The 8,554-nt window shown below is 42.9% G+C and overlaps 1 long non-coding RNA gene across 1 annotated transcript; it reads left to right on the forward strand.

The window, feature by feature from the left end:
• The first annotated feature begins 5,034 nt into the window (after nucleotides 1–5,034).
• On the forward strand, nucleotides 5,035–7,810 carry LOC119367475. Its single transcript, XR_005176322.1, has 3 exons — nucleotides 5,035–5,509; nucleotides 6,581–6,679; nucleotides 7,429–7,810. It is a non-coding gene; the product is annotated as an uncharacterized LOC119367475 (long non-coding RNA).
• Nucleotides 7,811–8,554: the final 744 nt, after the last annotated feature.

Here is an 8,554-nt window from a genome sequence, read left to right on the forward strand (position 1 = left end):
GGGGGGAAACCTTGTGTGCGAAGGCGGCGGAGATGGCCTTGGCAGCGGCGGAGATGGAGGCCATGGCGGCTCGCGCGGCCGAACACCGTGGAGAGAGTAGCCAAAGTGCCACTAATGAAAACCAACTTTCCAAAATAGCACTCAATTCAGTTTTTTCTTGCCAAAATACCACTAGTGGCTAACTCAAACTAACATCATCCAAAAAAGACATGTATGCCCTATTGCCCTTGCCTCTTGACATGCCAAACTTACAATTCAACGGGTATGAAAGCAGGAAGATTTCATCAGCAAATAGGTATGAAAACAACATTACGTCAGTAAAAAGGTATGGAAACAACATTTCGGCAACAATTCAACATGAGATTTATTTGCATCATTCAACGGCAATCCAACACCATTTAACACATTTTGACAACGTTTCAGCAAAAAATCAACATGAGATCAGTTTGCATCATTCAACAACAATATAGCATGTTTTGCCCTTGTGTCTACAATCATCAAGTAAGACTGAACGTCTATTTCTACTTTGAGATCGTCGATCGAATAGAATCGACTCTGAAACACACAAACACAACAAATTCTAAATTGCGGCACTTTCAATGAAAAATACCAGGGAAACGGGGGAACCAATCATGCTTGCATGTTGAGGTCGCAGGGGAGCCTGGAATTACTCAGTCGAGCTCGCAGGGGAGGTGGGCGAGTGGGCCGGCAGTGCTGAGCAGAGAGGTGGCTGACCAGGGGAGCAATGACGGAGCCAGGAATGAAGCAAACCCCGGGTCAAAAAAAAATCAGCAACATGGGAAACTTTGGCACTTATAACATACCCCAAAAATACCTCATAACATTTCTAAAAAATACCTCATGTAAAGACATGCAAAATAAAGTTCAATTGCTCAATAAATCCAGAATCTAAAGTCAATGCTCAACGATCCAACAAAATAGATAAAACATGACAAAGTTACAAATTATGATACGGGAATAAAAAAAAGTACCAAATCAATTGGTTATTTCATCTGCACCTCCCATAACTTGAATATGTACACATACACATACATTTTTCTACAATTAAATTTTAGTTCAACGCGGTTCACTGCTTGTCTACTTCATACACGGAAGTACTGCAGAACACAGTACAAGTGGAAAGAAAATTACAGCAAAGCAGGGGACGGCGCGCAGCGGCGAACGGCGGTAGGCCGGCAACACCACAGCAGCACGGCGAGGACGGGGCCGCGCACTCGCGCACAAGACGGGAGGGCGGGCAGGCGGGGGTCTGCCTGGGGAGGTGGGGGGACGGCACCACGGCAGAGGCCGGCTGGCGGTAGACGACGGCCAAGCAGGGAAACGGCGGCGCGAGTTAGGTCTCCTGTGCGTGCGAGTTAGGTCTCCTGTTCGGTGGTCAAGGCTTTGGGCCTCCTTTGACTGGCCTGAACCCCACGGCAAGCTTTTAGGAATTTTTATCACCTATAACCTATAGTAAGCATGCACGTGTAACGCACGCATTATAATCTTCAATAAAACATCTATTTTGAATCGTATTTCTCTTTTAGTAAGTTTTTTTACCGAGCCATTCAATAAAACATAAGAAAATAATTTATTAGAATACAAAATGAACTGAAAAATGTGGCTTATACTCCAATAAGGGACACCATCAACCATACTGATGCACAAGCAAAGTTCATCTATTAAATCATCGTTTGTTGGATTGGCAGACGATGAAAGGAGAAATAGTTGTAAGAAGAGCTTAACTTCTGATGACGTGCTTGATGTTTTGAGATTATTAGGAAGTTCATTCAGAATCATACAATCTGTGAAACCTATGTTGTTTCCGTCATCTTGCATCTCATGGTTTCTTATGTTACCACCATTCAATTTCGAGTCTAGTAAAATGGTAGCTAGTTATATAAATATTGTCAATAAATTTGTTTATCAACTTTTATAGATAGTTAAAGAGAACTTTTAAAATCATCAAATCATAAATCGGACACAGCGGAAAAAAAAGACTGCATCTCTACTACCTAAAAGAACCATAAGGTTCCGATTCCCCTCTTACGTCGTCCCACCTCTCGTCATGCCTCTCCTCGTACGACTCCCCACCCCTCCACTGATTTTCTCCCTCCCTCCACCGGTTTTCTCCCTCCTGGTTTCCCTATTTACCGGTTTTCCAATCTATCTTTGGAATCACAGAAATCATGTATGGAAACCAATCTCTTAATTGGAATACAAACACAATTAATACAAGCGCAATCTTTTCCTAGAAAAGAAATACAGACGCAATCAATTCATGTATGGTAACAAATATCTTCTCAATGACGATGATCAATCTTCTTTCTTCTTTGAATCAATCTCCTTTTTTCTCCCATCTTATCTTATACTACCTTAAAATCTTATGGTACCTTCAAAAAACGCAAGGTTCCTCTCCCATCTTACGTTGTCCCACCCTTACGTCCATCCATCTGTATGCGATCCCCACCTTGATCTCCACCGATTTTCTCCCTCTCATGATTTTCTATTTAAATTGGTTTTGATATGGCCGAACAAACCAGGATCAATCTTTGGTAATACAATCAATTCTCATATGGTAATCAATCTCTTATTTGCCAATGCATAATGCAATCAATTCACGTCAATCCCATGATTCCTTTGCAGATTTCTCTCTCTCTCTCTCTCTCTATATATATATATATATATATATATATATATATATTATATATATATATATTTCCTTTCCTTTGCAGATTTCTTCTCATTCATCCCATGATTCCGTGCCTGCCGCGCTAGGATACGCAAGACCCTCCGTGCGCCGCCGTTGGGACCCCGCTCGCACCGCGCCGGGAGACCTCCACCTCTCTAGGAGAAGAGGCCGGAGCACCATGACCAGGGAAGATCATGGATTCATGGTGTTGTCAAGTACTCGCCTCAAGCCTACGGCTCTACGCCACACACCCGAGGCCCAGATCCATGTCGCCTCTGCACACCTACGTTGAGTTCTGCCGCCGAGCCCTTTTATCGACGTCATCGACTGACCATCACTGCCGAACCGGGCCTCCCCACAAGCCTCCTGCCCTTCTCCATTCCAGCGTAGAACCATCACCAAGCCTTTTTCATCATCGAGTCACCGGGAGACGGGAAGCAGGAAGATGTCGCGGGAGGTCGTGCATCTTTTCCGAAGGACGGAGGTTGGCCAGACCACACGCTCCCGGGCAAACGACTCGGTCGTCAACTGCTACAACGAGGCGGTGGCGAGTGATTTATAAATGCTTTCATGTTTATAATTTTCAGTTATTTCTCTTGTCTGCTTGATTGCCATATCTGATGTATTTTTTCCTTGATATAGTTATGGCAAGCTAACATGCACGATGCAGTTATGTACTTTACTTGCTCCCATGAATGTATTTGTCATATTTCTCATGAATATCAGACGCTGAACACACACTGATTAATCTTAGCTATATTCTGTTCGTGTTGCAGAAAACGTAAATTATTTGCGATCCAGAAGGGACTCATCATTCTGAGAGTCTGGTTCTACTCTTAGTTAGGTTCGATTTTTTTTATCCTTGGAAGACTAGCATTATGTAATATATTTGTAATCCCATACTTTTGCCAGTATCTATATATACTGTCTAAACTCTCCCTAACCAAACATACGATATAGACATGTAGTATTACAGTTGGGTCATTCAGATCTTCCATAGAACATCACCCTTCTCACTATTTATTAATATTCCTTGCACAATACTTCCCAGTTTTTTTAGGTTTATAAGAACAATCTATGGCATGTTTTTAGTCACTTCAGATATTAGTCGTGTTTTTTATACCATAACCTATGGCATATCTACTTTGTGATCTTGACCTTTACTCCACATTAATATAACCTGATTGTAAATTAGTTTGATGGGTTGTATATCATCCTCTGATTTCGTTTGATTATAATACCGTCCCTGGTTACATATATAAATTTTGGTAATTTCCTTTTAGTCCTCTGCAAGTGAACTTACCTATTTTAAAAACTCAATTTTATTGCGAAGTTTGATTATTCCTCTATTTGCGGCTGGCCTTATAGTCAGTTGTCCATATGAGTTCACACAGAACATTACTTGTCGGATACTGTACAATGATGCCCACAAGGAAATGGCCAAACAAGTTATTTATGAATATTGTGATTCCTGTTCATGGATGGAAATTTTGCATGTGATAAAAATTAAGAAAACTGGGACAGAAGATGTACAGAGCAACCTCCAAGAGAGCAATCTCACAAACTTCACAATGGACCGCAAAAGATTGACTGAATGCTATCTTTCTTATTACACATCATTTTTTATGTTCGAAAAGATGAAGCGCCCCTTGATCAATGTAACATGAAGAATATTTGTATGAGTCGCGTAACGTAGAAATATGACCGGTGGAGAAAAGAGGGAGGATGCAATGGTAAATTAGAAAAAATGGCGGTTGTTGAACTGGGAATGTCTGCAAACGTGCAACATATGGCAATGGACATATTCTCTGCAATATGAATGTGAGTTGGTTATTTGTTTTCACAAGTTCCTTAATTTCAACTTGTGATGCAATGTCTGCCCATTGTTTTCTTCGTAAGAGTTTATTATTTAGTCTATCGGTGTATTATGTATTTGCATGATTGTGAACACAATGAGGCCATGCTTGTGCATCATCACCAATAACAGTCATTGTGGCCATGTATGTGATTTAAGAAGAATAATATTTGGGACAATATTTGTGTGAGTACAATTTCATAGAAGGCTTGATGACGTTATTTCTTTCATGGCGAGCCAAATGTAAAACTTGCATAGAATGATTGATAACATGCATTTTCATGTGCGGTAACTCAGAGTTAAGCTTACACATAAACCGAGAGTCGGGAAGACATAAATAGATTATTCGTTTGAACTATATGCTATATTCCCATGGCAACGCACGGGCAATTACCTAGTTCTTTTAAAAGATTTTTCTTTTGGACTGACCACTTTCTAATCCGCCCCCTCGGATTTGTCTGGTCACTTCCCCACCGCCCCATCACAATTCTCCCCCATTCCCCATTCGGCCGCGCTCTCCCTGGTCAGGCCGCCACTCCCCTTCGTCCCCACTGCCGGCGCGAGGTCCGTAGCCCTGCTCTTCCTCCTGTTCATGTTGAATCTGGTCGCGGAAGTGGCCAAGGAGGCCCTCGAGCTCGGCATGCTCGCGCGAGCAATCCAACGGTAGGCACCGTCACAGGCGGATGCGGATGCACGGGACTCGCACGCCCCTGCTCTACCCTGCTCCCTCTTCGAATCTGGTCGCCGAAGTGCTCGAGGAGGCGCTAGAGCTCGGCATGCTCGCTGGTGAAGCCGGCCCCTTCTCTCCTCCTGATGCGAGGGAGATCCCCCATCGCCCCCACGGACAAGGTGCGGATAGAGGCGTACCAGAAAGTGCAGGAGTTCGACTTGTCGAGCGGCGCTGATTGGAAGACGACCGCCAATGTCCTCTTCACGGTGCCCCCCAAGCACAAGGAGTTCGGGTGAGCATTATATTAAGCAGTAAACTAATTTCTAGGGGACATGAGCCCGGTCAGTCATTGTTCGAGGAAAGCTGAAGCGAATAGCACATGTCGTTGCAAATTTATCACCATACACCAGTATGATTGATATATGATATGGGATGGGATAGGAATAGACACTGCTTGAATGTTAAAATTTATAGGTAATTCTTTTTCTGTCACCGATGTTTCACTGGTAGAATCTATCAGTTGAGTTTTACATGGAACCCTGTTTGTGAAGCACACAGATCATGGAAAAATTATGGTGCGTTTTGCTCTATTTTATTTGCCTAAGAACCATACCCTTCTGCCAGGGATTACCCACTAATTCTGTGAGAATCCTACTCCGCTAATTCCAAGCCCTGAGAGGATTTTCCTTATACTGAGATACCAATAGCAGTTGACTTAAATCTTAGATATGGGACTCTTATTTTGTTCACGTTCAACAAATCATGTCTGGACTGAAGCTAGGAAAGTTCCCTGTGTGTTTTAGTAATAAGGTCATGGGAATACAAATGGCATATTTCGTCAGGATGAGAAGGCGAGACTAAGATCAATATCTGCTCGGGGGCCATGGCGTGTTCTGCACGGCATTGCCTTCGCCGCCGCCCGGCGGTGAGGGCGCCGAGTTGTGTCTCATGCATCGCTACCTGACGTCCACTCTAGGAGCCGGGCTTGGCGGCCAATGGGGCCAGGAAGGTCCCAGATCGGAGGTCCTTGCTTGCGAACTCGCAGTTAGTTTGCATGATATAGTTAGTGGAAGTTGTTCCTTAAGTAGAGTGTGATTAATCACGTATGGCCATTAATACAATCAGATCGTTGGGGCATGCATAAATATATTTGAATTTTAAATTAGCATGTCAAAAGGTTTAGTTAGTGTCGCTCCCTACTGTAATTATAGCTGGATATGTCATTTCTGTACTTAAAACTTATCAATCAAATGTACAAAAATTTGGTAGATAAGCTGACGTTTGAAGGGGCAGTAAACATTAAACATTTCAGATGGTGATTGGGAATATCTGATATGTCCTCATTGTGCGTTTCCTGTTGTAGATAAATCTGCTTGCAAGGCTCTCGATGATATATCCACTTTCATCAATTGCACCAGGGTATGGTCAGTTGGAGAAGACATTACTATGATTGTTTTTTCAGGTGATGAATTGTAACCTTATATCCTTTATTACTTAAATTCAAAATTTTGGAAACAGTCCGTAATTACTTTGGAGAAAATCCTTTATTATTTTCTGTCTTGTTCATGTTCAGCATAGGATGTATATCATTAAAACCATCATGGTATTATTATTGTTCATGTTCAGTATAGGATGTGCTTTATTATATGTTAGACAATTGCTGCCTATATGTTATTAGTATATAGATTGGAAATAATTTTCTAGATTGAAACTGCACGTCTAGATCGAAAATAAGCTATTTATGGTATGGTTACCCAAGTATAACAGTTACAGTACGTCAGTACTGAATCTCGTCCTGAGATCAATCAACAAAAGTTCGTAAGTGCTGATATATTAGACGGACTGCTATTTCATAGAACTGAAAAGAAGACGTGTCCACTGTTCTCTCAAAGTTTCTCTTTGGCCAAGATCAATTGATATGTCTAAAGTTCCAAGTGAGATATGAAATAAATGCACATGAACAAATCTAGGGGTGTACTGTTCTTATGGTTTTTTAGCTGGGGGTGCTTTTTTTCATGGCTAGATATAAACTAAAATTTGTGCACTTAAAATCCAGAATCTGCTCATTCTATTCAGAATATGGTCTATTTGAACATTGATTTAGATAGAGGCATGAAGCGCACCATGTAACCATTATTGTCCGTTCTAATTAGGAGATCAAGAAGAAGAGATATCTAATACTACGTATTAAAATCTTGCCTGGCGTTTTAGAGGATGGCGAAGGAGGTGCAGGGAGCTGACTTGATGGCTTGGTGAGTGGTGATGGAGGAACAGCCGCACACTTGATGGCTTGGTGCAGGGCGGTGAGGGCGCCGACCAGGAAGGCGATGGCGTTGCCGGGCGTCGAGGTCGTTCCCGGAAGCCGACGATGCCGTCGCCGTGCAGCGAGGGGATAAGCCTGGGTCTGTTCCTTATTTTATGGGATATATGTTACGTTTTTTTTTTGCATGGCCTGCGTGGTGCGTGATTGTAGGGGTTTTGGTCGAGCGCGCGTGGAGTCTGTATGATGCGGTGGAGCATGGTCAGTCAACCTTAATTGTTAGGTGCACACCATAGACATATGAAATAAAGGCTATCCGTTGGATTGAGATTTTCTACTTTTGTTTGGGATGGTGATCCTCCCAGCTTTTTACTTTCGGACATTGTGGATGATGTAACTTTGATATGAGTTTAATAAAGTGCGCCAAGTAGTTTTCAAAAAAAAAAGAGATTAGTGGGTCTAATCAGGCGATTGTAATGGGTCTGTGTATGTTTTGTGGGGTGCGTTTAGTGAAGTTCTTGTTGGATTGTTTAATAGTAGTGTAGATGTAGATTCATGGAAATTTTCAGTTTTTTTTACTTTCTCATATGACAATTTTATAATTCGCATGGCATTTTAATAATTAATAATATGGCATTATTATTATTAATGGGATGGCATTTTTTATAATTAAGAGTGTGGTATTTTAGCTAGGAAATTTTCCCACGTCATGGGCCTGGCCCTGGAGCTTGGTGCAGGCTCCAACATGGCAGCAACAAGGCGCGCAGGAGCCCCAGGCAGGCGAGCAGGGGTGGTAGGCGAGTTGAAGCAGAGGTAGTGGGCGTCGAGCAGGGACAAGGGCGTCGGAGCTCAGACGTGGACGGTTGAGCCACACAACCATGCGATGGAGAGAACAACTGGAGGGAGGAGGAGGCCAGCAGGGGCCGGAGCAAGGTTAGAGGGAGAAGGAGGTGGCATGGAGGCATCGTCGTGAGTTGCTTCGACGCACCGGCATGGTGTAGCTACTGGGCGTGGGAGGGTTGTGGGGGGTATGTTTGTGTTGTTACGGCGAGGAAGGAGGGATGAGGTCTCTGCTTT

The sequence above is a fragment of the Triticum dicoccoides genome, chromosome 2B, assembly GCF_002162155.2.
Source record: "Triticum dicoccoides isolate Atlit2015 ecotype Zavitan chromosome 2B, WEW_v2.0, whole genome shotgun sequence".
Lineage (NCBI taxonomy): Eukaryota > Viridiplantae > Streptophyta > Magnoliopsida > Poales > Poaceae > Triticum > Triticum dicoccoides.